Source organism: Lithobates pipiens, unplaced genomic scaffold (genome assembly GCF_037356315.1).
Source record: "Lithobates pipiens isolate NorthernLeopardFrog02 unplaced genomic scaffold, aLitPip1_a1.2 Scaffold_8, whole genome shotgun sequence".
In the NCBI taxonomy this organism is placed as follows: domain Eukaryota; kingdom Metazoa; phylum Chordata; class Amphibia; order Anura; family Ranidae; genus Lithobates; species Lithobates pipiens.
The window spans coordinates 607,413,458-607,440,176 of record NW_027507903.1 but is presented as its reverse complement, the minus strand read 5'-3'; the positions used below and the strand labels follow the sequence as shown (position 1 = coordinate 607,440,176).

Genomic DNA, 26,719 nt, shown 5'->3' with positions numbered 1-26,719 from the left:
ACTAGACAGGCGCTTTCACCAACTAAGCCACAGCGCCTCACGTGGTGCACATCCTTTGCAACCCAGTCAAGTGCAGAGTGGGTGCAGGGGGCAGTGCAGGGCGTAACAGGAATGCGGGGGCGGGGGCTGGAGCTGGGGGGGGGGGTATTGGGGGGGGGGCGGCTCGCACAGAAGTTAAAGCTGTGGACAGAGGGGAGTACAAAAGTGGGACAGGGTGGGTCTGACTGAGTGCAGAGGGGAGAGCTGTGGATTGGGCCGAGGAGGGGGCATGGAAGGGAAGTAGAATGTCTAGGTCCAGGTTGACAGTGCCTTTTTTTCTATGTGTACAAGACCTTTGTGCCATGAAATGCTTTACGTTAAGCACATTGATTACGAACTAAACTACCGACGAGGATGGGATTCGAACCCATGCGTGCAGAGCACAATGGATTAGCAGTCCATCGCCTTAACCACTCGGCCACCTCGTCATGTGTAACCTAGAACCTTGGGCCGTTTCTTGTCTGTGGCTTTTGAGAAGGGCTTAGCCAGATTCCGGCAATCTGGGAGGGCGCACGGAGAGTCTGCCAGGAGTCTGAGTATGTCTGAGCACCACGTCCTCCTGGGGCAATATGCTTCCTTCTGAGAGGCACCACCTTCGGTGACCCCCTTGGTGATTGACGTAGGCCATAGCCATGGCATTGTCCAACTGGATTCCCATCTGAGGTTCTCACAGAAGAAGAGGTATGCAACATTGAAGGGAGGCCTGAATTGTCCTGTGCTCCAGAATGTTGATGGGAAGGCGGGCTCCCTCCAAAGAATAAGTCCCCTGCATTCAAAAGGGCACCCAGGACTGATCTTTAGCCTGATAGGCTGATATGTACAGTGGGAATTTTTCAAGTCGTTGGAGGCAGGGTCTTGCCTGGGTCCAGCGCTGGGTCGGTGGGCTACCACGCTTGGGAGACTGAGGGGTGACATTCAGCTTGCGCAATACTGAAAATGTTAGAAATGGATGGACTCCACGGCAGGCACTGCTGAGATTTGAACTCAGGATCTCCTGTTTACTAGACAGGCGCTTTCACCAACTAAGCCACAGCGCCCCACTTGGGGGATAGCTCTTTGTGAGAATTTTTCAAATCTTTGGAGGCAAGGTCTTCCCTCAAGCTAGCACTGGGTTGGAAACCTACCACGCTTGGGAGACTCAAGGCTGCCATTAAGCTTGCGCAAAACTGAAAACGTTATAAATGGAAAGACTCCACGGCAGGCACTGCTGAGATTTGAACTCAGGATCTCCTGTTTACTAGACAGGCGCTTTCACCAACTAAGCCACAGCGCCTCACGTGGTGCACATCCTTTGCAACCCAGTCAAGTGCAGAGTGGGTGCAGGGGGCAGTGCAGGGCGTAACAGGAATGCGGGGGCTGGAGCTGGGGGGGGGGGTATTGGGGGGGGGCGGCTCGCACAGAAGTTAAAGCTGTGGACAGAGGGGAGTACAAAAGTGGGACAGGGTGGGTCTGACTGAGTGCAGAGGGGAGAGCTGTGGATTGGGCCGAGGAGGGGGCATGGAAGGGAGGTAGAATGACTAGGTCCAGGTTGACAGTGCCTTTTTTTCTATGTGTACAAGACCTTTGTGCCATGAAATGCTTTACGTTAAGCACGTTTACATTGATTACGAACTAAACTACCGACGAGGATGGGATTCGAACCCATGCGTGCAGAGCACAATGGATTAGCAGTCCATCGCCTTAACCACTCGGCCACCTCGTCATGTGTAACCTAGAACCTTGGGCCGTTTCTTGTCTGTGGCTTTTGAGAAGGGCTTAGCCAGATTCCGGCAATCTGGGAGGGCGCACGGAGAGTCTGCCAGGAGTCTGAGTATGTCTGAGCACCACGTCCTCCTGGGGCAATATGCTTCCTTCTGAGAGGCACCACCTTCGGTGACCCCCTTGGTGATTGACGTAGGCCATAGCCATGGCATTGTCCAACTGGATTCCCATCTGAGGTTCTCACAGAAGAAGAGGTATGCAACATTGAAGGGAGGCCTGAATTGTCCTGTGCTCCAGAATGTTGATGGGAAGGCGGGCTCCCTCCAAAGAATAAGTCCCCTGCATTCAAAAGGGCACCCAGGACTGATCTTTAGCCTGATAGGCTGATATGTACAGTGGGAATTTTTCAAGTCGTTGGAGGCAGGGTCTTGCCTGGGTCCAGCGCTGGGTCGGTGGGCTACCACGCTTGGGAGACTGAGGGGTGACATTCAGCTTGCGCAATACTGAAAATGTTAGAAATGGATGGACTCCACGGCAGGCACTGCTGAGATTTGAACTCAGGATCTCCTGTTTACTAGACAGGCGCTTTCACCAACTAAGCCACAGCGCCCCACTTGGGGGATAGCTCTTTGTGAGAATTTTTCAAATCTTTGGAGGCAAGGTCTTCCCTCAAGCTAGCACTGGGTTGGAAACCTACCACGCTTGGGAGACTCAAGGCTGCCATTAAGCTTGCGCAAAACTGAAAACGTTATAAATGGAAAGACTCCACGGCAGGCACTGCTGAGATTTGAACTCAGGATCTCCTGTTTACTAGACAGGCGCTTTCACCAACTAAGCCACAGCGCCTCACGTGGTGCACATCCTTTGCAACCCAGTCAAGTGCAGAGTGGGTGCAGGGGGCAGTGCAGGGCGTAACAGGAATGCGGGGGCTGGGGGGGGGGGGTATTGGGGGGGGCGGCTCGCACAGAAGTTAAAGCTGTGGACAGAGGGGAGTACAAAAGTGGGACAGGGTGGGTCTGACTGAGTGCAGAGGGGAGAGCTGTGGATTGGGCCGAGGAGGGGGCATGGAAGGGAGGTAGAATGTCTAGGTCCAGGTTGACAGTGCCTTTTTTTCTATGTGTACAAGACCTTTGTGCCATGAAATGCTTTACGTTAAGCACGTTTACATTGATTACGAACTAAACTACCGACGAGGATGGGATTCGAACCCATGCGTGCAGAGCACAATGGATTAGCAGTCCATCGCCTTAACCACTCGGCCACCTCGTCATGTGTAACCTAGAACCTTGGGCCGTTTCTTGTCTGTGGCTTTTGAGAAGGGCTTAGCCAGATTCCGGCAATCTGGGAGGGCGCACGGAGAGTCTGCCAGGAGTCTGAGTATGTCTGAGCACCACGTCCTCCTGGGGCAATATGCTTCCTTCTGAGAGGCACCACCTTCGGTGACCCCCTTGGTGATTGACGTAGGCCATAGCCATGGCATTGTCCAACTGGATTCCCATCTGAGGTTCTCACAGAAGAAGAGGTATGCAACATTGAAGGGAGGCCTGAATTGTCCTGTGCTCCAGAATGTTGATGGGAAGGCGGGCTCCCTCCAAAGAATAAGTCCCCTGCATTCAAAAGGGCACCCAGGACTGATCTTTAGCCTGATAGGCTGATATGTACAGTGGGAATTTTTCAAGTCGTTGGAGGCAGGGTCTTGCCTGGGTCCAGCGCTGGGTCGGGGGGCTACCACGCTTGGGAGACTGAGGGGTGACATTCAGCTTGCGCAATACTGAAAATGTTAGAAATGGATGGACTCCACGGCAGGCACTGCTGAGATTTGAACTCAGGATCTCCTGTTTACTAGACAGGCGCTTTCACCAACTAAGCCACAGCGCCCCACTTGGGGGATAGCTCTTTGTGAGAATTTTTCAAATCTTTGGAGGCAAGGTCTTCCCTCAAGCTAGCACTGGGTTGGAAACCTACCACGCTTGGGAGACTCAAGGCTGCCATTAAGCTTGCGCAAAACTGAAAACGTTATAAATGGAAAGACTCCACGGCAGGCACTGCTGAGATTTGAACTCAGGATCTCCTGTTTACTAGACAGGCGCTTTCACCAACTAAGCCACAGCGCCTCACGTGGATTGGATTGGGCCGAGGAAGGGGCATGGAAGGGAGGTAGAATGTCTAGGTCCAGGTTGACAGTGCCTTTTTTTCTATGTGTACAAGACCTTTGTGCCATGAAATGCTTTACGTTAAGCACGTTTACATTGATTACGAACTAAACTACCGACGAGGATGGGATTCGAACCCATGCGTGCAGAGCACAATGGATTAGCAGTCCATCGCCTTAACCACTCGGCCACCTCGTCATGTGTAACCTAGAACCTTGGGCCGTTTCTTGTCTGTGGCTTTTGAGAAGGGCTTAGCCAGATTCCGGCAATCTGGGAGGGCGCACGGAGAGTCTGCCAGGAGTCTGAGTATGTCTGAGCACCACGTCCTCCTGGGGCAATATGCTTCCTTCTGAGAGGCACCACCTTCGGTGACCCCCTTGGTGATTGACGTAGGCCATAGCCATGGCATTGTCCAACTGGATTCCCATCTGAGGTTCTCACAGAAGAAGAGGTATGCAACATTGAAGGGAGGCCTGAATTGTCCTGTGCTCCAGAATGTTGATGGGAAGGCGGGCTCCCTCCAAAGAATAAGTCCCCTGCATTCAAAAGGGCACCCAGGACTGATCTTTAGCCTGATAGGCTGATATGTACAGTGGGAATTTTTCAAGTCGTTGGAGGCAGGGTCTTGCCTGGGTCCAGCGCTGGGTCGGTGGGCTACCACGCTTGGGAGACTGAGGGGTGACATTCAGCTTGCGCAATACTGAAAATGTTAGAAATGGATGGACTCCACGGCAGGCACTGCTGAGATTTGAACTCAGGATCTCCTGTTTACTAGACAGGCGCTTTCACCAACTAAGCCACAGCGCCCCACTTGGGGGATAGCTCTTTGTGAGAATTTTTCAAATCTTTGGAGGCAAGGTCTTCCCTCAAGCTAGCACTGGGTTGGAAACCTACCACGCTTGGGAGACTCAAGGCTGCCATTAAGCTTGCGCAAAACTGAAAACGTTATAAATGGAAAGACTCCACGGCAGGCACTGCTGAGATTTGAACTCAGAATCTCCGGTTTAATAGACAGGCGCTTTCACCAACTAAGCCATAGCGCCTCACGTGGTGCACATCCTTTGCAACCCAGTCAAGTGCAGAGTGGGTGCAGGGGGCAGTGCAGGGCGTAACAGGAATGCGGGGGCTGGAGCTGGGGGGGGGGGGGGTATTGGGGGGGGCGGCTCGCACAGAAGTTAAAGCTGTGGACAGAGGGGAGTACAAAAGTGGGACAGGGTGGGTCTGACTGAGTGCAGAGGGGAGAGCTGTGGATTGGGCCGAGGAGGGGGCATGGAAGGGAGGTAGAATGTCTAGGTCCAGGTTGACAGTGCCTTTTTTTCTATGTGTACAAGACCTTTGTGCCATGAAATGCTTTACGTTAAGCACGTTTACATTGATTACGAACTAAACTACCGACGAGGATGGGATTCGAACCCATGCGTGCAGAGCACAATGGATTAGCAGTCCATCGCCTTAACCACTCGGCCACCTCGTCATGTGTAACCTAGAACCTTGGGCCGTTTCTTGTCTGTGGCTTTTGAGAAGGGCTTAGCCAGATTCCGGCAATCTGGGAGGGCGCACGGAGAGTCTGCCAGGAGTCTGAGTATGTCTGAGCACCACGTCCTCCTGGGGCAATATGCTTCCTTCTGAGAGGCACCACCTTCGGTGACCCCCTTGGTGATTGACGTAGGCCATAGCCATGGCATTGTCCAACTGGATTCCCATCTGAGGTTCTCACAGAAGAAGAGGTATGCAACATTGAAGGGAGGCCTGAATTGTCCTGTGCTCCAGAATGTTGATGGGAAGGCGGGCTCCCTCCAAAGAATAAGTCCCCTGCATTCAAAAGGGCACCAAGGACTGATCTTTAGCCTGATAGGCTGATATGTACAGTGGGAATTTTTCAAGTCGTTGGAGGCAGGGTCTTGCCTGGGTCCAGCGCTGGGTCGGTGGGCTACCACGCTTGGGAGACTGAGGGGTGACATTCAGCTTGCGCAATACTGAAAATGTTAGAAATGGATGGACTCCACGGCAGGCACTGCTGAGATTTGAACTCAGGATCTCCTGTTTACTAGACAGGCGCTTTCACCAACTAAGCCACAGCGCCCCACTTGGGGGATAGCTCTTTGTGAGAATTTTTCAAATCTTTGGAGGCAAGGTCTTCCCTCAAGCTAGCACTGGGTTGGAAACCTACCACGCTTGGGAGACTCAAGGCTGCCATTAAGCTTGCGCAAAACTGAAAACGTTATAAATGGAAAGACTCCACGGCAGGCACTGCTGAGATTTGAACTCAGGATCTCCTGTTTACTAGACAGGCGCTTTCACCAACTAAGCCACAGCGCCTCACGTGGTGCACATCCTTTGCAACCCAGTCAAGTGCAGAGTGGGTGCAGGGGGCAGTGCAGGGCGTAACAGGAATGCGGGGGCTGGAGCTGGGGGGGGGGTATTGGGGGGGGGCGGCTCGCACAGAAGTTAAAGCTGTGGACAGAGGGGAGTACAAAAGTGGGACAGGGTGGGTCTGACTGAGTGCAGAGGGGAGAGCTGTGGATTGGGCCGAGGAGGGGGCATGGAAGGGAGGTAGAATGACTAGGTCCAGGTTGACAGTGCCTTTTTTTCTATGTGTACAAGACCTTTGTGCCATGAAATGCTTTACGTTAAGCACGTTTACATTGATTACGAACTAAACTACCGACGAGGATGGGATTCGAACCCATGCGTGCAGAGCACAATGGATTAGCAGTCCATCGCCTTAACCACTCGGCCACCTCGTCATGTGTAACCTAGAACCTTGGGCCGTTTCTTGTCTGTGGCTTTTGAGAAGGGCTTAGCCAGATTCCGGCAATCTGGGAGGGCGCACGGAGAGTCTGCCAGGAGTCTGAGTATGTCTGAGCACCACGTCCTCCTGGGGCAATATGCTTCCTTCTGAGAGGCACCACCTTCGGTGACCCCCTTGGTGATTGACGTAGGCCATAGCCATGGCATTGTCCAACTGGATTCCCATCTGAGGTTCTCACAGAAGAAGAGGTATGCAACATTGAAGGGAGGCCTGAATTGTCCTGTGCTCCAGAATGTTGATGGGAAGGCGGGCTCCCTCCAAAGAATAAGTCCCCTGCATTCAAAAGGGCACCCAGGACTGATCTTTAGCCTGATAGGCTGATATGTACAGTGGGAATTTTTCAAGTCGTTGGAGGCAGGGTCTTGCCTGGGTCCAGCGCTGGGTCGGTGGGCTACCACGCTTGGGAGACTGAGGGGTGACATTCAGCTTGCGCAATACTGAAAATGTTAGAAATGGATGGACTCCACGGCAGGCACTGCTGAGATTTGAACTCAGGATCTCCTGTTTACTAGACAGGCGCTTTCACCAACTAAGCCACAGCGCCCCACTTGGGGGATAGCTCTTTGTGAGAATTTTTCAAATCTTTGGAGGCAAGGTCTTCCCTCAAGCTAGCACTGGGTTGGAAACCTACCACGCTTGGGAGACTCAAGGCTGCCATTAAGCTTGCGCAAAACTGAAAACGTTATAAATGGAAAGACTCCACGGCAGGCACTGCTGAGATTTGAACTCAGGATCTCCTGTTTACTAGACAGGCGCTTTCACCAACTAAGCCACAGCGCCTCACGTGGTGCACATCCTTTGCAACCCAGTCAAGTGCAGAGTGGGTGCAGGGGGCAGTGCAGGGCGTAACAGGAATGCGGGGGCTGGAGCTGGGGGGGGGGGTATTGGGGGGGGCGGCTCGCACAGAAGTTAAAGCTGTGGACAGAGGGGAGTACAAAAGTGGGACAGGGTGGGTCTGACTGAGTGCAGAGGGGAGAGCTGTGGATCGGGCCGAGGAGGGGGCATGGAAGGGAGGTAGAATGTCTAGGTCCAGGTTGACAGTGCCTTTTTTTCTATGTGTACAAGACCTTTGTGCCATGAAATGCTTTACGTTAAGCACGTTTACATTGATTACGAACTAAACTACCGACGAGGATGGGATTCGAACCCATGCGTGCAGAGCACAATGGATTAGCAGTCCATCGCCTTAACCACTCGGCCACCTCGTCATGTGTAAGCTAGAACCTTGGGCCGTTTCTTGTCTGTGGCTTTTGAGAAGGGCTTAGCCAGATTCCGGCAATCTGGGAGGGCGCACGGAGAGTCTGCCAGGAGTCTGAGTATGTCTGAGCACCACGTCCTCCTGGGGCAATATGCTTCCTTCTGAGAGGCACCACCTTCGGTGACCCCCTTGGTGATTGACGTAGGCCATAGCCATGGCATTGTCCAACTGGATTCCCATCTGAGGTTCTCACAGAAGAAGAGGTATGCAACATTGAAGGGAGGCCTGAATTGTCCTGTGCTCCAGAATGTTGATGGGAAGGCGGGCTCCCTCCAAAGAATAAGTCCCCTGCATTCAAAAGGGCACCCAGGACTGATCTTTAGCCTGATAGGCTGATATGTACAGTGGGAATTTTTCAAGTCGTTGGAGGCAGGGTCTTGCCTGGGTCCAGCGCTGGGTCGGTGGGCTACCACGCTTGGGAGACTGAGGGGTGACATTCAGCTTGCGCAATACTGAAAATGTTAGAAATGGATGGACTCCACGGCAGGCACTGCTGAGATTTGAACTCAGGATCTCCTGTTTACTAGACAGGCGCTTTCACCAACTAAGCCACAGCGCCCCACTTGGGGGATAGCTCTTTGTGAGAATTTTTCAAATCTTTGGAGGCAAGGTCTTCCCTCAAGCTAGCACTGGGTTGGAAACCTACCACGCTTGGGAGACTCAAGGCTGCCATTAAGCTTGCGCAAAACTGAAAACGTTATAAATGGAAAGACTCCACGGCAGGCACTGCTGAGATTTGAACTCAGGATCTCCTGTTTACTAGACAGGCGCTTTCACCAACTAAGCCACAGCGCCTCACGTGGTGCACATCCTTTGCAACCCAGTCAAGTGCAGAGTGGGTGCAGGGGGCAGTGCAGGGCGTAACAGGAATGCGGGGGCTGGGGGGGGGGGTATTGGGGGGGGCGGCTCGCACAGAAGTTAAAGCTGTGGACAGAGGGGAGTACAAAAGTGGGACAGGGTGGGTCTGACTGAGTGCAGAGGGGAGAGCTGTGGATTGGGCCGAGGAGGGGGCATGGAAGGGAGGTAGAATGTCTAGGTCCAGGTTGACAGTGCCTTTTTTTCTATGTGTACAAGACCTTTGTGCCATGAAATGCTTTACGTTAAGCACGTTTACATTGATTACGAACTAAACTACCGACGAGGATGGGATTCGAACCCATGCGTGCAGAGCACAATGGATTAGCAGTCCATCGCCTTAACCACTCGGCCACCTCGTCATGTGTAACCTAGAACCTTGGGCCGTTTCTTGTCTGTGGCTTTTGAGAAGGGCTTAGCCAGATTCCGGCAATCTGGGAGGGCGCACGGAGAGTCTGCCAGGAGTCTGAGTATGTCTGAGCACCACGTCCTCCTGGGGCAATATGCTTCCTTCTGAGAGGCACCACCTTCGGTGACCCCCTTGGTGATTGACGTAGGCCATAGCCATGGCATTGTCCAACTGGATTCCCATCTGAGGTTCTCACAGAAGAAGAGGTATGCAACATTGAAGGGAGGCCTGAATTGTCCTGTGCTCCAGAATGTTGATGGGAAGGCGGGCTCCCTCCAAAGAATAAGTCCCCTGCATTCAAAAGGGCACCCAGGACTGATCTTTAGCCTGATAGGCTGATATGTACAGTGGGAATTTTTCAAGTCGTTGGAGGCAGGGTCTTGCCTGGGTCCAGCGCTGGGTCGGGGGGCTACCACGCTTGGGAGACTGAGGGGTGACATTCAGCTTGCGCAATACTGAAAATGTTAGAAATGGATGGACTCCACGGCAGGCACTGCTGAGATTTGAACTCAGGATCTCCTGTTTACTAGACAGGCGCTTTCACCAACTAAGCCACAGCGCCTCACGTGGATTGGATTGGGCCGAGGAAGGGGCATGGAAGGGAGGTAGAATGTCTAGGTCCAGGTTGACAGTGCCTTTTTTTCTATGTGTACAAGACCTTTGTGCCATGAAATGCTTTACGTTAAGCACGTTTACATTGATTACGAACTAAACTACCGACGAGGATGGGATTCGAACCCATGCGTGCAGAGCACAATGGATTAGCAGTCCATCGCCTTAACCACTCGGCCACCTCGTCATGTGTAACCTAGAACCTTGGGCCGTTTCTTGTCTGTGGCTTTTGAGAAGGGCTTAGCCAGATTCCGGCAATCTGGGAGGGCGCACGGAGAGTCTGCCAGGAGTCTGAGTATGTCTGAGCACCACGTCCTCCTGGGGCAATATGCTTCCTTCTGAGAGGCACCACCTTCGGTGACCCCCTTGGTGATTGACGTAGGCCATAGCCATGGCATTGTCCAACTGGATTCCCATCTGAGGTTCTCACAGAAGAAGAGGTATGCAACATTGAAGGGAGGCCTGAATTGTCCTGTGCTCCAGAATGTTGATGGGAAGGCGGGCTCCCTCCAAAGAATAAGTCCCCTGCATTCAAAAGGGCACCCAGGACTGATCTTTAGCCTGATAGGCTGATATGTACAGTGGGAATTTTTCAAGTCGTTGGAGGCAGGGTCTTGCCTGGGTCCAGCGCTGGGTCGGTGGGCTACCACGCTTGGGAGACTGAGGGGTGACATTCAGCTTGCGCAATACTGAAAATGTTAGAAATGGATGGACTCCACGGCAGGCACTGCTGAGATTTGAACTCAGGATCTCCTGTTTACTAGACAGGCGCTTTCACCAACTAAGCCACAGCGCCCCACTTGGGGGATAGCTCTTTGTGAGAATTTTTCAAATCTTTGGAGGCAAGGTCTTCCCTCAAGCTAGCACTGGGTTGGAAACCTACCACGCTTGGGAGACTCAAGGCTGCCATTAAGCTTGCGCAAAACTGAAAACGTTATAAATGGAAAGACTCCACGGCAGGCACTGCTGAGATTTGAACTCAGAATCTCCGGTTTAATAGACAGGCGCTTTCACCAACTAAGCCATAGCGCCTCACGTGGTGCACATCCTTTGCAACCCAGTCAAGTGCAGAGTGGGTGCAGGGGGCAGTGCAGGGCGTAACAGGAATGCGGGGGCTGGAGCTGGGGGGGGGGGGGGTATTGGGGGGGGCGGCTCGCACAGAAGTTAAAGCTGTGGACAGAGGGGAGTACAAAAGTGGGACAGGGTGGGTCTGACTGAGTGCAGAGGGGAGAGCTGTGGATTGGGCCGAGGAGGGGGCATGGAAGGGAGGTAGAATGTCTAGGTCCAGGTTGACAGTGCCTTTTTTTCTATGTGTACAAGACCTTTGTGCCATGAAATGCTTTACGTTAAGCACGTTTACATTGATTACGAACTAAACTACCGACGAGGATGGGATTCGAACCCATGCGTGCAGAGCACAATGGATTAGCAGTCCATCGCCTTAACCACTCGGCCACCTCGTCATGTGTAACCTAGAACCTTGGGCCGTTTCTTGTCTGTGGCTTTTGAGAAGGGCTTAGCCAGATTCCGGCAATCTGGGAGGGCGCACGGAGAGTCTGCCAGGAGTCTGAGTATGTCTGAGCACCACGTCCTCCTGGGGCAATATGCTTCCTTCTGAGAGGCACCACCTTCGGTGACCCCCTTGGTGATTGACGTAGGCCATAGCCATGGCATTGTCCAACTGGATTCCCATCTGAGGTTCTCACAGAAGAAGAGGTATGCAACATTGAAGGGAGGCCTGAATTGTCCTGTGCTCCAGAATGTTGATGGGAAGGCGGGCTCCCTCCAAAGAATAAGTCCCCTGCATTCAAAAGGGCACCAAGGACTGATCTTTAGCCTGATAGGCTGATATGTACAGTGGGAATTTTTCAAGTCGTTGGAGGCAGGGTCTTGCCTGGGTCCAGCGCTGGGTCGGTGGGCTACCACGCTTGGGAGACTGAGGGGTGACATTCAGCTTGCGCAATACTGAAAATGTTAGAAATGGATGGACTCCACGGCAGGCACTGCTGAGATTTGAACTCAGGATCTCCTGTTTACTAGACAGGCGCTTTCACCAACTAAGCCACAGCGCCCCACTTGGGGGATAGCTCTTTGTGAGAATTTTTCAAATCTTTGGAGGCAAGGTCTTCCCTCAAGCTAGCACTGGGTTGGAAACCTACCACGCTTGGGAGACTCAAGGCTGCCATTAAGCTTGCGCAAAACTGAAAACGTTATAAATGGAAAGACTCCACGGCAGGCACTGCTGAGATTTGAACTCAGGATCTCCTGTTTACTAGACAGGCGCTTTCACCAACTAAGCCACAGCGCCTCACGTGGTGCACATCCTTTGCAACCCAGTCAAGTGCAGAGTGGGTGCAGGGGGCAGTGCAGGGCGTAACAGGAATGCGGGGGCTGGAGCTGGGGGGGGGGGTATTGGGGGGGGGCGGCTCGCACAGAAGTTAAAGCTGTGGACAGAGGGGAGTACAAAAGTGGGACAGGGTGGGTCTGACTGAGTGCAGAGGGGAGAGCTGTGGATTGGGCCGAGGAGGGGGCATGGAAGGGAGGTAGAATGACTAGGTCCAGGTTGACAGTGCCTTTTTTTCTATGTGTACAAGACCTTTGTGCCATGAAATGCTTTACGTTAAGCACGTTTACATTGATTACGAACTAAACTACCGACGAGGATGGGATTCGAACCCATGCGTGCAGAGCACAATGGATTAGCAGTCCATCGCCTTAACCACTCGGCCACCTCGTCATGTGTAACCTAGAACCTTGGGCCGTTTCTTGTCTGTGGCTTTTGAGAAGGGCTTAGCCAGATTCCGGCAATCTGGGAGGGCGCACGGAGAGTCTGCCAGGAGTCTGAGTATGTCTGAGCACCACGTCCTCCTGGGGCAATATGCTTCCTTCTGAGAGGCACCACCTTCGGTGACCCCCTTGGTGATTGACGTAGGCCATAGCCATGGCATTGTCCAACTGGATTCCCATCTGAGGTTCTCACAGAAGAAGAGGTATGCAACATTGAAGGGAGGCCTGAATTGTCCTGTGCTCCAGAATGTTGATGGGAAGGCGGGCTCCCTCCAAAGAATAAGTCCCCTGTATTCAAAAGGGCACCCAGGACTGATCTTTAGCCTGATAGGCTGATATGTACAGTGGGAATTTTTCAAGTCGTTGGAGGCAGGGTCTTGCCTGGGTCCAGCGCTGGGTCGGTGGGCTACCACGCTTGGGAGACTGAGGGGTGACATTCAGCTTGCGCAATACTGAAAATGTTAGAAATGGATGGACTCCACGGCAGGCACTGCTGAGATTTGAACTCAGGATCTCCTGTTTACTAGACAGGCGCTTTCACCAACTAAGCCACAGCGCCCCACTTGGGGGATAGCTCTTTGTGAGAATTTTTCAAATCTTTGGAGGCAAGGTCTTCCCTCAAGCTAGCACTGGGTTGGAAACCTACCACGCTTGGGAGACTCAAGGCTGCCATTAAGCTTGCGCAAAACTGAAAACGTTATAAATGGAAAGACTCCACAGCAGGCACTGCTGAGATTTGAACTCAGGATCTCCTGTTTACTAGACAGGCGCTTTCACCAACTAAGCCATAGCGCCTCACGTGGTGCACATCCTTTGCAACCCAGTCAAGTGCAGAGTGGGTGCAGGGGGCAGTGCAGGGCGTAACAGGAATGCGGGGGCTGGAGCTGGGGGGGGGGGGGGGGTATTGGGGGGGGCGGCTCGCACAGAAGTTAAAGCTGTGGACAGAGGGGAGTACAAAAGTGGGACAGGGTGGGTCTGACTGAGTGCAGAGGGGAGAGCTGTGGATTGGGCCGAGGAGGGGGCATGGAAGGGAGGTAGAATGTCTAGGTCCAGGTTGACAGTGCCTTTTTTTCTATGTGTACAAGACCTTTGTGCCATGAAATGCTTTACGTTAAGCACGTTTACATTGATTACGAACTAAACTAACGACGAGGATGGGATTCGAACCCATGCGTGCAGAGCACAATGGATTAGCAGTCCATCGCCTTAACCACTCGGCCACCTCGTCATGTGTAACCTAGAACCTTGGGCCGTTTCTTGTCTGTGGCTTTTGAGAAGGGCTTAGCCAGATTCCGGCAATCTGGGAGGGCGCACGGAGAGTCTGCCAGGAGTCTGAGTATGTCTGAGCACCACGTCCTCCTGGGGCAATATGCTTCCTTCTGAGAGGCACCACCTTCGGTGACCCCCTTGGTGATTGACGTAGGCCATAGCCATGGCATTGTCCAACTGGATTCCCATCTGAGGTTCTCACAGAAGAAGAGGTATGCAACATTGAAGGGAGGCCTGAATTGTCCTGTGCTCCAGAATGTTGATGGGAAGGCGGGCTCCCTCCAAAGAATAAGTCCCCTGCATTCAAAAGGGCACCCAGGACTGATCTTTAGCCTGATAGGCTGATATGTACAGTGGGAATTTTTCAAGTCGTTGGAGGCAGGGTCTTGCCTGGGTCCAGCGCTGGGTCGGTGGGCTACCACGCTTGGGAGACTGAGGGGTGACATTCAGCTTGCGCAATACTGAAAATGTTAGAAATGGATGGACTCCACAGCAGGCACTGCTGAGATTTGAACTCAGGATCTCCTGTTTACTAGACAGGCGCTTTCACCAACTAAGCCACAGCGCCCCACTTGGGGGATAGCTCTTTGTGAGAATTTTTCAAATCTTTGGAGGCAAGGTCTTCCCTCAAGCTAGCACTGGGTTGGAAACCTACCACGCTTGGGAGACTCAAGGCTGCCATTAAGCTTGCGCAAAACTGAAAACGTTATAAATGGAAAGACTCCACGGCAGGCACTGCTGAGATTTGAACTCAGGATCTCGTGTTTACTAGACAGGCGCTTTCACCAACTAAGCCACAGCTTTTTCTATGTGTACAAGACCTTTGTGCCATGAAATGCTTTACGTTAAGCACGTTTACATTGATTACGAACTAAACTACCGACGAGGATGGGATTCGAACCCATGCGTGCAGAGCACAATGGATTAGCAGTCCATCGCCTTAACCACTCGGCCACCTCGTCATGTGTAACCTAGAACCTTGGGCCGTTTCTTGTCTGTGGCTTTTGAGAAGGGCTTAGCCAGATTCCGGCAATCTGGGAGGGCGCACGGAGAGTCTGCCAGGAGTCTGAGTATGTCTGAGCACCACGTCCTCCTGGGGCAATATGCTTCCTTCTGAGAGGCACCACCTTCGGTGACCCCCTTGGTGATTGACGTAGGCCATAGCCATGGCATTGTCCAACTGGATTCCCATCTGAGGTTCTCACAGAAGAAGAGGTATGCAACATTGAAGGGAGGCCTGAATTGTCCTGTGCTCCAGAATGTTGATGGGAAGGCGGGCTCCCTCCAAAGAATAAGTCCCCTGTATTCAAAAGGGCACCCAGGACTGATCTTTAGCCTGATAGGCTGATATGTACAGTGGGAATTTTTCAAGTCGTTGGAGGCAGGGTCTTGCCTGGGTCCAGCGCTGGGTCGGTGGGCTACCACGCTTGGGAGACTGAGGGGTGACATTCAGCTTGCGCAATACTGAAAATGTTAGAAATGGATGGACTCCACGGCAGGCACTGCTGAGATTTGAACTCAGGATCTCCTGTTTACTAGACAGGCGCTTTCACCAACTAAGCCACAGCGCCCCACTTGGGGGATAGCTCTTTGTGAGAATTTTTCAAATCTTTGGAGGCAAGGTCTTCCCTCAAGCTAGCACTGGGTTGGAAACCTACCACGCTTGGGAGACTCAAGGCTGCCATTAAGCTTGCGCAAAACTGAAAACGTTATAAATGGAAAGACTCCACGGCAGGCACTGCTGAGATTTGAACTCAGGATCTCCTGTTTACTAGACAGGCGCTTTCACCAACTAAGCCATAGCGCCTCACGTGGTGCACATCCTTTGCAACCCAGTCAAGTGCAGAGTGGGTGCAGGGGGCAGTGCAGGGCGTAACAGGAATGCGGGGGCTGGAGCTGGGGGGGGGGGTATTGGGGGGGGCGGCTCGCACAGAAGTTAAAGCTGTGGACAGAGGGGAGTACAAAAGTGGGACAGGGTGGGTCTGACTGAGTGCAGAGGGGAGAGCTGTGGATTGGGCCGAGGAGGGGGCATGGAAGGGAGGTAGAATGTCTAGGTCCAGGTTGACAGTGCCTTTTTTTCTATGTGTACAAGACCTTTGTGCCATGAAATGCTTTACGTTAAGCACGTTTACATTGATTACGAACTAAACTAACGACGAGGATGGGATTCGAACCCATGCGTGCAGAGCACAATGGATTAGCAGTCCATCGCCTTAACCACTCGGCCACCTCGTCATGTGTAACCTAGAACCTTGGGCCGTTTCTTGTCTGTGGCTTTTGAGAAGGGCTTAGCCAGATTCCGGCAATCTGGGAGGGCGCACGGAGAGTCTGCCAGGAGTCTGAGTATGTCTGAGCACCACGTCCTCCTGGGGCAATATGCTTCCTTCTGAGAGGCACCACCTTCGGTGACCCCCTTGGTGATTGACGTAGGCCATAGCCATGGCATTGTCCAACTGGATTCCCATCTGAGGTTCTCACAGAAGAAGAGGTATGCAACATTGAAGGGAGGCCTGAATTGTCCTGTGCTCCAGAATGTTGATGGGAAGGCGGGCTCCCTCCAAAGAATAAGTCCCCTGCATTCAAAAGGGCACCCAGGACTGATCTTTAGCCTGATAGGCTGATATGTACAGTGGGAATTTTTCAAGTCGTTGGAGGCAGGGTCTTGCCTGGGTCCAGCGCTGGGTCGGTGGGCTACCACGCTTGGGAGACTGAGGGGTGACATTCAGCTTGCGCAATACTGAAAATGTTAGAAATGGATGGACTCCACAGCAGGCACTGCTGAGATTTGAACTCAGGATCTCCTGTTTACTAGACAGGCGCTTTCACCAACTAAGCCACAGCGCCCCACTTGGGGGATAGCTCTTTGTGAGAATTTTTCAAATCTTTGGAGGCAAGGTCTTCCCTCAAGCTAGCACTGGGTTGGAAACCTACCACGCTTGGGAGACTCAAGGCTGCCATTAAGCTTGCGCAAAACTGAAAACGTTATAAATGGAAAGACTCCACGGCAGGCACTGCTGAGATTTGAACTCAGGATCTCGTGTTTACTAGACAGGCGCTTTCACCAACTAAGCCACAGCTTTTTCTATGTGTACAAGACCTTTGTGCCATGAAATGCTTTACGTTAAGCACGTTTACATTGATTACGAACTAAACTACCGACGAGGATGGGATTCGAACCCATGCGTGCAGAGCACAATGGATTAGCAGTCCATCGCCTTAACCACTCGGCCACCTCGTCATGTGTAACCTAGAACCTTGGGCCGTTTCTTGTCTGTGGCTTTTGAGAAGGGCTTAGCCAGATTCCGGCAATCTGGGAGGGCGCACTGAGAGTCTGCCAGGAGTCTGAGTATGTCTGAGCACCACGTCCTCCTGGGGCAATATGCTTCCTTCTGAGAGGCACCACCTTCGGTGACCCCCTTGGTGATTGACGTAGGCCATAGCCATGGCATTGTCCAACTGGATTCCCATCTGAGGTTCTCACAGAAGAAGAGGTATGCAACATTGAAGGGAGGCCTGAATTGTCCTGTGCTCCAGAATGTTGATGGGAAGGCGGGCTCCCTCCAAAGAATAAGTCCCCTGCATTCAAAAGGGCACCCAGGACTGATCTTTAGCCTGATAGGCTGATATGTACAGTGGGAATTTTTCAAGTCGTTGGAGGCAGGGTCTTGCCTGGGTCCAGCGCTGGGTCGGTGGGCTACCACGCTTGGGAGACTGAGGGGTGACATTCAGCTTGCGCAATACTGAAAATGTTAGAAATGGATGGACTCCACGGCAGGCACTGCTGAGATTTGAACTCAGGATCTCCTGTTTACTAGACAGGCGCTTTCACCAACTAAGCCACAGCGCCCCACTTGGGGGATAGCTCTTTGTGAGAATTTTTCAAATCTTTGGAGGCAAGGTCTTCCCTCAAGCTAGCACTGGGTTGGAAACCTACCACGCTTGGGAGACTCAAGGCTGCCATTAAGCTTGCGCAAAACTGAAAACGTTATAAATGGAAAGACTCCACGGCAGGCACTGCTGAGATTTGAACTCAGGATCTCGTGTTTACTAGACAGGCGCTTTCACCAACTAAGCCACAGCGCCTCACGTGGTGCACATCCTTTGCAACCCAGTCAAGTGCAGAGTGGGTGCAGGGGGCAGTGCAGGGCGTAACAGGAATGCGGGGGCTGGAGCTGGGGGGGGGGGTATTGGGGGGGGCGGCTCGCACAGAAGTTAAAGCTGTGGACAGAGGGGAGTACAAAAGTGGGACAGGGTGGGTCTGACTGAGTGCAGAGGGGAGAGCTGTGGATTGGGCCGAGGAGGGGGCATGGAAGGGAGGTAGAATGTCTAGGTCCAGGTTGACAGTGCCTTTTTTTCTATGTGTACAAGACCTTTGTGCCATGAAATGCTTTACGTTAAGCACGTTTACATTGATTACGAACTAAACTACCGACGAGGATGGGATTCGAACCCATGCGTGCAGAGCACAATGGATTAGCAGTCCATCGCCTTAACCACTCGGCCACCTCGTCATGTGTAACCTAGAACCTTGGGCCGTTTCTTGTCTGTGGCTTTTGAGAAGGGCTTAGCCAGATTCCGGCAATCTGGGAGGGCGCACGGAGAGTCTGCCAGGAGTCTGAGTATGTCTGAGCACCACGTCCTCCTGGGGCAATATGCTTCCTTCTGAGAGGCACCACCTTCGGTGACCCCCTTGGTGATTGACGTAGGCCATAGCCATGGCATTGTCCAACTGGATTCCCATCTGAGGTTCTCACAGAAGAAGAGGTATGCAACATTGAAGGGAGGCCTGAATTGTCCTGTGCTCCAGAATGTTGATGGGAAGGCGGGCTCCCTCCAAAGAATAAGTCCCCTGCATTCAAAAGGGCACCCAGGACTGATCTTTAGCCTGATAGGCTGATATGTACAGTGGGAATTTTTCAAGTCGTTGGAGGCAGGGTCTTGCCTGGGTCCAGCGCTGGGTCGGTGGGCTACCACGCTTGGGAGACTGAGGGGTGACATTCAGCTTGCGCAATACTGAAAATGTTAGAAATGGATGGACTCCACGGCAGGGACTGCTGAGATTTGAACTCAGGATCTCCTGTTTACTAGACAGGCGCTTTCACCAACTAAGCCACAGCGCCCCACTTGGGGGATAGCTCTTTGTGAGAATTTTTCAAATCTTTGGAGGCAAGGTCTTCCCTCAAGCTAGCACTGGGTTGGAAACCTACCACGCTTGGGAGACTCAAGGCTGCCATTAAGCTTGCGCAAAACTGAAAACATTATAAATGGAAAGACTCCACGGCAGGCACTGCTGAGATTTGAACTCAGGATCTCCTGTTTACTAGACAGGCGCTTTCACCAACTAAGCCACAGCGCCTCACGTGGTGCACATCTTTTGCAACCCAGTCAAGTGCAGAGTGGGTGCAGGGGGCAGTGCAGGGCGTAACAGGAATGCGGGGGCTGGAGCTGGGGGGGGGGGTATTGGGGGGGGCGGCTCGCACAGAAGTTAAAGCTGTGGACAGAGGGGAGTACAAAAGTGGGACAGGGTGGGTCTGACTGAGTGCAGAGGGGAGAGCTGTGGATTGGGCCGAGGAGGGGGCATGGAAGGGAGGTAGAATGTCTAGGTCCAGGTTGACAGTGCCTTTTTTTCTATGTGTACAAGACCTTTGTGCCATGAAATGCTTTACGTTAAGCACGTTTACATTGATTACGAACTAAACTACCGACGAGGATGGGATTCGAACCCATGCGTGCAGAGCACAATGGATTAGCAGTCCATCGCCTTAACCACTCGGCCACCTCGTCATGTGTAACCTCGAACCTTGGGCCGTTTCTTGTCTGTGGCTTTTGAGAAGGGCTTAGCCAGATTCCGGCAATCTGGGAGGGCGCACGGAGAGTCTGCCAGGAGTCTGAGTATGTCTGAGCACCACGTCCTCCTGGGGCAATATGCTTCCTTCTGAGAGGCACCACCTTCGGTGACCCCCTTGGTGACTGACGTAGGCCATAGCCATGGCATTGTCCAACTGGATTCCCATCTGAGGTTCTCACAGAAGAAGAGGTATGCAACATTGAAGGGAGGCCTGAATTGTCCTGTGCTCCAGAATGTTGATGGGAAGGCGGGCTCCCTCCAAAGAATAAGTCCCCTGCATTCAAAAGGGCACCCAGGACTGATCTTTAGCCTGATAGGCTGATATGTACAGTGGGAATTTTTCAAGTCGTTGGAGGCAGGGTCTTGCCTGGGTCCAGCGCTGGGTCGGTGGGCTACCACGCTTGGGAGACTGAGGGATGACATTCAGCTTGCGCAATACTGAAAATGTTAGAAATGGATGGACTCCACGGCAGGCACTGCTGAGATTTGAACTCAGGATCTCCTGTTTACTAGACAGGCGCTTTCACCAACTAAGCCACAGCGCCTCACGTGGTGCACATCCTTTGCAACCCAGTCAAGTGCAGAGTGGGTGCAGGGGGCAGTGCAGGGCGTAACAGGAATGCGGGGGCTGGAGCTGGGGGGGGGGGGGGGGGTATTGGGGGGGGCGGCTCGCACAGAAGTTAAAGCTGTGGACAGAGGGGAGTACAAAAGTGGGACAGGGTGGGTCTGACTGAGTGCAGAGGGGAGAGCTGTGGATTGGGCCGAGGAGGGGGCATGGAAGGGAGGAAGAATGTCTAGGTCCAGGTTGACAGTGCCTTTTTTTCTATGTGTACAAGACCTTTGTGCCATGAAATGCTTTACGTTAAGCACGTTTACATTGATTACGAACTAAACTACCGACGAGGATGGGATTCGAACCCATGCGTGCAGAGCACAATGGATTAGCAGTCCATCGCCTTAACCACTCGGCCACCTCATCATGTGTAACCTAGAACCTTGGGCCGTTTCTTGTCTGTGGCTTTTGAGAAGGGCTTAGCCAGATTCCGGCAATCTGGGAGGGCGCACGGAGAGTCTGCCAGGAGTCTGAGTATGTCTGAGCACCACGTCCTCCTGGGGCAATATGCTTCCTTCTGAGAGGCACCACCTTCGGTGACCCCCTTGGTGATTGACGTAGGCCATAGCCCTGGCATTGTCCAACTGGATTCCCATCTGAGGTTCTCACAGAAGAAGAGGTATGCAACATTGAAGGGAGGCCTGAATTGTCCTGTGCTCCAGAATGTTGATGGGAAGGCGGGCTCCCTCCAAAGAATAAGTCCCCTGTATTCAAAAGGGCACCCAGGACTGATCTTTAGCCTGATAGGCTGATATGTACAGTGGGAATTTTTCAAGTCGTTGGAGGCAGGGTCTTGCCTGGGTCCAGCGCTGGGTCGGTGGGCTACCACGCTTGGGAGACTGAGGGATGACATTCAGCTTGCGCAATACTGAAAATGTTAGAAATGGATGGACTCCACGGCAGGCACTGCTGAGATTTGAACTCAGGATCTCCTGTTTACTAGACAGGCGCTTTCACCAACTAAGCCACAGCGCCTCACGTGGTGCACATCCTTTGCAACCCAGTCAAGTGCAGAGTGGGTGCAGGGGGCAGTGCAGGGCGTAACAGGAATGCGGGGGCTGGAGCTGGGGGGGGGGGGGGGGTATTGGGGGGGGCGGCTCGCACAGAAGTTAAAGCTGTGGACAGAGGGGAGTACAAAAGTGGGACAGGGTGGGTCTGACTGAGTGCAGAGGGGAGAGCTGTGGATTGGGCCGAGGAGGGGGCATGGAAGGGAGGAAGAATGTCTAGGTCCAGGTTGACAGTGCCTTTTTTTCTATGTGTACAAGACCTTTGTGCCATGAAATGCTTTACGTTAAGCACGTTTACATTGATTACGAACTAAACTACCGACGAGGATGGGATTCGAACCCATGCGTGCAGAGCACAATGGATTAGCAGTCCATCGCCTTAACCACTCGGCCACCTCATCATGTGTAACCTAGAACCTTGGGCCGTTTCTTGTCTGTGGCTTTTGAGAAGGGCTTAGCCAGATTCCGGCAATCTGGGAGGGCGCACGGAGAGTCTGCCAGGAGTCTGAGTATGTCTGAGCACCACGTCCTCCTGGGGCAATATGCTTCCTTCTGAGAGGCACCACCTTCGGTGACCCCCTTGGTGATTGACGTAGGCCATAGCCCTGGCATTGTCCAACTGGATTCCCATCTGAGGTTCTCACAGAAGAAGAGGTATGCAACATTGAAGGGAGGCCTGAATTGTCCTGTGCTCCAGAATGTTGATGGGAAGGCGGGCTCCCTCCAAAGAATAAGTCCCCTGCATTCAAAAGGGCACCCAGGACTGATCTTTAGCCTGATAGGCTGATATGTACAGTGGGAATTTTTCAAGTCGTTGGAGGCAGGGTCTTGCCTGGGTCCAGCGCTGGGTCGGTGGGCTACCACGCTTGGGAGACTGAGGGGTGACATTCAGCTTGTGCAATACTGAAAATGTTAGAAATGGATGGACTCCACGGCAGGCACTGCTGAGATTTGAACTCAGGATCTCCTGTTTACTAGACAGGCGCTTTCACCAACTAAGCCACAGCGCCCCACTTGGGGGATAGCTCTTTGTGAGAATTTTTCAAATCTTTGGAGGCAAGGTCTTCCCTCAAGCTAGCACTGGGTTGGAAACCTACCACGCTTGGGAGACTCAAGGCTGCCATTAAGCTTGCGCAAAACTGAAAACGTTATAAATGGAAAGTCTCCACGGCAGGCACTGCTGAGATTTGAACTCAGGATCTCCTGTTTACTAGACAGGCGCTTTCACCAACTAAGCCACAGCGCCTCACGTGGTGCACATCCTTTGCAACCCAGTCAAGTGCAGAGTGGGTGCAGGGGGCAGTGCAGGGCGTAACTGGAATGCGGGGGCTGGAGCTGGGGGGGGGGGGGTATTGGGGGGGCGGCTCGCACAGAAGTTAAAGCTGTGGACAGAGGGGAGTACAAAAGTGGGACAGGGTGGGTCTGATTGAGTGCAGAGGGGAGAGCTGTGGATTGGGCCGAGGAGGGGGCATGGAAGGGAGGTAGAATGTCTAGGTCCAGGTTGACAGTGCCTTTTTTTCTATGTGTACAAGACCTTTGTGCCATGAAATGCTTTACGTTAAGCACGTTTACATTGATTACGAACTAAACTACCGACGAGGATGGGATTCGAACCCATGCGTGCAGAGCACAATGGATTAGCAGTCCATCGCCTTAACCACTCGGCCACCTCGTCATGTGTAACCTAGAACCTTGGGCCGTTTCTTGTCTGGGCCTTTTGAGAAGGGCTTAGCCAGATTCCGGCAATCTGGGAGGGCGCACGGAGAGTCTGCCAGGAGTCTGAGTATGTCTGAGCACCACGTCCTCCTGGGGCAATATGCTTCCTTCTGAGAGGCACCACCTTCGGTGACCCCCTTGGTGATTGACGTAGGCCATAGCCATGGCATTGTCCAACTGGATTCCCATCTGAGGTTCTCACAGAAGAAGAGGTATGCAACATTGAAGGGAGGCCTGAATTGTCCTGTGCTCCAGAATGTTGATGGGAAGGCGGGCTCCCTCCAAAGAATAAGTCCCCTGCATTCAAAAGGGCACCCAGGACTGATCTTTAGCCTGATAGGCTGATATGTACAGTGGGAATTTTTCAAGTCGTTGGAGGCAGGGTCTTGCCTGGGTCCAGCGCTGGGTCGGTGGGCTACCACGCTTGGGAGACTGAGGGGTGACATTCAGCTTGCACAATACTGAAAATGTTAGAAATGGATGGACTCCACGGCAGGCACTGCTGAGATTTGAACTCACGATCTCCTGTTTACTAGACAGGCGCTTTCACCAAGTAAGCCCCAGCGCCCCACTTGGGGGATAGCTCTTTGTGAGAATTTTTCAAATCTTTGGAGGCAAGGTCTTCCCTCAAGCTAGCACTGGGTTGGAAACCTACCACGCTTGGGAGACTCAAGGCTGCCATTAAGCTTGCGCAAAACTGAAAACGTTATAAATGGAAAGACTCCACGGCAGGCACTGCTGAGATTTGAACTCAGGATCTCCTGTTTACTAGACAGGCGCTTTCACCAACTAAGCCACGGCGCCTCACGTGGTGCACATTCTTTGCAACCCAGTCAAGTGCAGAGTGGGTGCAGGGGGCAGTGCAGGGCGTAACAGGAATGCGGGGGCTGGAGCTGGGGGGGGGGGGGTATTGGGGGGGCGGCTCGCACAGAAGTTAAAGCTGTGGACAGAGGGGAGTACAAAAGTGGGACAGGGTGGGTCTGATTGAGTGCAGAGGGGAGAGCTGTGGATTGGGCCGAGGAGGGGGCATGGAAGGGAGGTAGAATGTCTATGTCCACGTTGACAGTGCCTTTTTTTCTATGTGTACAAGACCTTTGTGCCATGAAATGCTTTACGTTAAGCACGTTTACATTGATTACGAACTAAACTACCGACGAGGATGGGATTCGAACCCATGCGTGCAGAGCACAATGGATTAGCAGTCCATCGCCTTAACCACTCGGCCACCTCGTCATGTGTAACCTAGAACCTTGGGCCGTTTCTTGTCTGTGGCTTTTGAGAAGGGCTTAGCCAGATTCCGGCAATCTGGGAGGGCGCACGGAGAGTCTGCCAGGAGTCTGAGTATGTCTGAGCACCACGTCCTCCTGGGGCAATATGCTTCCTTCTGAGAGGCACCACCTTCGGTGACCCCCTTGGTGATTGACGTAGGCCATAGCCATGGCATTGTCCAACTGGATTCCCATCTGAGGTTCTCACAGAAGAAGAGGTATGCAACATTGAAGGGAGGCCTGAATTGTCCTGTGCTCCAGAATGTTGATGGGAAGGCGGGCTTCCTCCAAAGAATAAGTCCCCTGCATTCAAAAGGGCACCCAGGACTGATCTTTAGCCTGATAGGCTGATATGTACAGTGGGAATTTTTCAAGTCGTTGGAGGCAGGGTCTTGCCTGGGTCCAGCGCTGGGTCGGTGGGCTACCACGCTTGGGAGACTGAGGGGTGACATTCAGCTTGCGCAATACTGAAAATGTTAGAAATGGATGGACTCCACGGCAGGCACTGCTGAGATTTGAACTCAGGATCTCCTGTTTACTAGACAGGCGCTTTCACCAACTAAGCCACAGCGCCCCACTTGGGGGATAGCTCTTTGTGAGAATTTTTCAAATCTTTGGAGGCAAGGTCTTCCCTCAAGCTAGCACTGGGTTGGAAACCTACCACGCTTGGGAGACTCAAGGCTGCCATTAAGCTTGCGCAAAACTGAAAACGTTATAAATGGAAAGACTCCACGGCAGGCACTGCTGAGATTTGAACTCAGGATCTCCTGTTTACTAGACAGGCGCTTTCACCAACTAAGCCACAGCGCCTCACGTGGTGCACATCCTTTGCAACCCAGTCAAGTGCAGAGTGGGTGCAGGGCGTAACAGGAATGCGGGGGCTGGAGCTGGGGGGGGGGGGGGTATTGGGGGGGCGGCTCGCACAGAAGTTAAAGCTGTGGACAGAGGGGAGTACAAAAGTGGGACAGGGTGGGTCTGATTGAGTGCAGAGGGGAGAGCTGTGGATTGGGCCGAGGAGGGGGCATGGAAGGGAGGTAGAATGTCTAGGTCCAGGTTGACAGTGCCTTTTTTTCTATGTGTACAAGACCTTTGTGCCATGAAATGCTTTACGTTAAGCACGTTTACATTGATTACGAACTAAACTACCGACGAGGATGGGATTCGAACCCATGCGTGCAGAGCACAATGGATTAGCAGTCCTTCGCCTTAACCACTCGGCCACCTCGTCATGTGTAAGCTAGAACCTTGGGCCGTTTCTTGTCTGTGGCTTTTGAGAAGGGCTTAGCCAGATTCCGGCAATCTGGGAGGGCGCACGGAGAGTCTGCCAGGAGTCTGAGTATGTCTGAGCACCACGTCCTCCTGGGGCAATATGCTTCCTTCTGAGAGGCACCACCTTCGGTGACCCCCTTGGTGATTGACGTAGGCCATAGCCATGGCATTGTCCAACTGGATTCCCATCTGAGGTTCTCACAGAAGAAGAGGTATGCAACATTGAAGGGAGGCCTGAATTGTCCTGTGCTCCAGAATGTTGATGGGAAGGCGGGCTCCCTCCAAAGAATAAGTCCCCTGCATTCAAAAGGGCACCCAGGACTGATCTTTAGCCTGATAGGCTGATATGTACAGTGGGAATTTTTCAAGTCGTTGGAGGCAGGGTCTTGCCTGGGTCCAGTGCTGGGTCGGTGGGCTACCACGCTTGGGAGACTGAGGGGTGACATTCAGCTTGCGCAATACTGAAAATGTTAGAAATGGATGGACTCCACGGCAGGCACTGCTGAGATTTGAACTCAGGATCTCCTGTTTACTAGACAGGCGCTTTCACCAACTAAGCCACAGCACCCCACTTGGGGGATAGCTCTTTGTGAGAATTTTTCAAATCTTTGGAGGCAAGGTCTTCCCTCAAGCTAGCACTGGGTTGGAAACCTACCACGCTTGGGAGACTCAAGGCTGCCATTAAGCTTGCGCAAAACTGAAAACGTTATAAATGGAAAGACTCCACGGCAGGCACTGCTGAGATTTGAACTCAGGATCTCCTGTTTACTAGACAGGCGCTTTCACCAACTAAGCCACAGCGCCTCACGTGGTGCACATCCTTTGCAACCCAGTCAAGTGCAGAGTGGGTGCAGGGGGCAGTGCAGGGCGTAACAGGAATGCGGGGGCTGGAGCTGGGGGGGGGGGGGTATTGGGGGGGCGGCTCGCACAGTAGTTAAAGCTGTGGACAGAGGGGAGTACAAAAGTGGGACAGGGTGGGTCTGATTGAGTGCAGAGGGGAGAGCTGTGGATTGGGCCGAGGAGGGGGCATGGAAGGGAGGTAGAATGTCTAGGTGCAGATTGACAGTGCCTTTTTTTCTATGTGTACAAGACCTTTGTGCCAT

General features: G+C 52.8%; 24 non-coding genes across 24 annotated transcripts; all 24 read right to left on the bottom strand.

The window, feature by feature from the left end:
- Positions 1-385: 385 nt before the first annotated feature.
- On the bottom strand, positions 386-467 carry TRNAS-GCU (transfer RNA serine (anticodon GCU)). The gene has a single exon. It is a non-coding gene; the product is annotated as a tRNA-Ser (tRNA).
- Positions 468-1,659: 1,192 nt separating this feature from the next.
- Positions 1,660-1,741, bottom strand: TRNAS-GCU (transfer RNA serine (anticodon GCU)). Its single transcript has one exon. It is a non-coding gene; the product is annotated as a tRNA-Ser (tRNA).
- Positions 1,742-2,927: 1,186 nt separating this feature from the next.
- TRNAS-GCU (transfer RNA serine (anticodon GCU)) lies at positions 2,928-3,009 on the bottom strand. Its single transcript has one exon. It is a non-coding gene; the product is annotated as a tRNA-Ser (tRNA).
- A 1,000-nt stretch (positions 3,010-4,009) lies between these two features.
- Positions 4,010-4,091, bottom strand: TRNAS-GCU (transfer RNA serine (anticodon GCU)). Its single transcript has one exon. It is a non-coding gene; the product is annotated as a tRNA-Ser (tRNA).
- A 771-nt stretch (positions 4,092-4,862) lies between these two features.
- Positions 4,863-4,936, bottom strand: TRNAN-AUU (transfer RNA asparagine (anticodon AUU)). Its single transcript has one exon. It is a non-coding gene; the product is annotated as a tRNA-Asn (tRNA).
- Positions 4,937-5,285: 349 nt separating this feature from the next.
- On the bottom strand, positions 5,286-5,367 carry TRNAS-GCU (transfer RNA serine (anticodon GCU)). Its single transcript has one exon. It is a non-coding gene; the product is annotated as a tRNA-Ser (tRNA).
- A 1,191-nt stretch (positions 5,368-6,558) lies between these two features.
- TRNAS-GCU (transfer RNA serine (anticodon GCU)) lies at positions 6,559-6,640 on the bottom strand. Its single transcript has one exon. It is a non-coding gene; the product is annotated as a tRNA-Ser (tRNA).
- Positions 6,641-7,831: 1,191 nt separating this feature from the next.
- Positions 7,832-7,913, bottom strand: TRNAS-GCU (transfer RNA serine (anticodon GCU)). The gene has a single exon. It is a non-coding gene; the product is annotated as a tRNA-Ser (tRNA).
- Positions 7,914-9,098: 1,185 nt separating this feature from the next.
- TRNAS-GCU (transfer RNA serine (anticodon GCU)) lies at positions 9,099-9,180 on the bottom strand. The gene has a single exon. It is a non-coding gene; the product is annotated as a tRNA-Ser (tRNA).
- Positions 9,181-9,944: 764 nt separating this feature from the next.
- On the bottom strand, positions 9,945-10,026 carry TRNAS-GCU (transfer RNA serine (anticodon GCU)). The gene has a single exon. It is a non-coding gene; the product is annotated as a tRNA-Ser (tRNA).
- A 771-nt stretch (positions 10,027-10,797) lies between these two features.
- On the bottom strand, positions 10,798-10,871 carry TRNAN-AUU (transfer RNA asparagine (anticodon AUU)). Its single transcript has one exon. It is a non-coding gene; the product is annotated as a tRNA-Asn (tRNA).
- Positions 10,872-11,220: 349 nt separating this feature from the next.
- On the bottom strand, positions 11,221-11,302 carry TRNAS-GCU (transfer RNA serine (anticodon GCU)). Its single transcript has one exon. It is a non-coding gene; the product is annotated as a tRNA-Ser (tRNA).
- Positions 11,303-12,494: 1,192 nt separating this feature from the next.
- Positions 12,495-12,576, bottom strand: TRNAS-GCU (transfer RNA serine (anticodon GCU)). Its single transcript has one exon. It is a non-coding gene; the product is annotated as a tRNA-Ser (tRNA).
- Positions 12,577-13,772: 1,196 nt separating this feature from the next.
- TRNAS-GCU (transfer RNA serine (anticodon GCU)) lies at positions 13,773-13,854 on the bottom strand. Its single transcript has one exon. It is a non-coding gene; the product is annotated as a tRNA-Ser (tRNA).
- Positions 13,855-14,775: 921 nt separating this feature from the next.
- Positions 14,776-14,857, bottom strand: TRNAS-GCU (transfer RNA serine (anticodon GCU)). The gene has a single exon. It is a non-coding gene; the product is annotated as a tRNA-Ser (tRNA).
- Positions 14,858-16,048: 1,191 nt separating this feature from the next.
- Positions 16,049-16,130, bottom strand: TRNAS-GCU (transfer RNA serine (anticodon GCU)). Its single transcript has one exon. It is a non-coding gene; the product is annotated as a tRNA-Ser (tRNA).
- A 921-nt stretch (positions 16,131-17,051) lies between these two features.
- Positions 17,052-17,133, bottom strand: TRNAS-GCU (transfer RNA serine (anticodon GCU)). The gene has a single exon. It is a non-coding gene; the product is annotated as a tRNA-Ser (tRNA).
- A 1,191-nt stretch (positions 17,134-18,324) lies between these two features.
- On the bottom strand, positions 18,325-18,406 carry TRNAS-GCU (transfer RNA serine (anticodon GCU)). Its single transcript has one exon. It is a non-coding gene; the product is annotated as a tRNA-Ser (tRNA).
- Positions 18,407-19,597: 1,191 nt separating this feature from the next.
- Positions 19,598-19,679, bottom strand: TRNAS-GCU (transfer RNA serine (anticodon GCU)). The gene has a single exon. It is a non-coding gene; the product is annotated as a tRNA-Ser (tRNA).
- Positions 19,680-20,640: 961 nt separating this feature from the next.
- TRNAS-GCU (transfer RNA serine (anticodon GCU)) lies at positions 20,641-20,722 on the bottom strand. The gene has a single exon. It is a non-coding gene; the product is annotated as a tRNA-Ser (tRNA).
- Positions 20,723-21,682: 960 nt separating this feature from the next.
- TRNAS-GCU (transfer RNA serine (anticodon GCU)) lies at positions 21,683-21,764 on the bottom strand. The gene has a single exon. It is a non-coding gene; the product is annotated as a tRNA-Ser (tRNA).
- Positions 21,765-22,956: 1,192 nt separating this feature from the next.
- On the bottom strand, positions 22,957-23,038 carry TRNAS-GCU (transfer RNA serine (anticodon GCU)). Its single transcript has one exon. It is a non-coding gene; the product is annotated as a tRNA-Ser (tRNA).
- Positions 23,039-24,230: 1,192 nt separating this feature from the next.
- Positions 24,231-24,312, bottom strand: TRNAS-GCU (transfer RNA serine (anticodon GCU)). The gene has a single exon. It is a non-coding gene; the product is annotated as a tRNA-Ser (tRNA).
- Positions 24,313-25,493: 1,181 nt separating this feature from the next.
- Positions 25,494-25,575, bottom strand: TRNAS-GCU (transfer RNA serine (anticodon GCU)). Its single transcript has one exon. It is a non-coding gene; the product is annotated as a tRNA-Ser (tRNA).
- Positions 25,576-26,719: the final 1,144 nt, after the last annotated feature.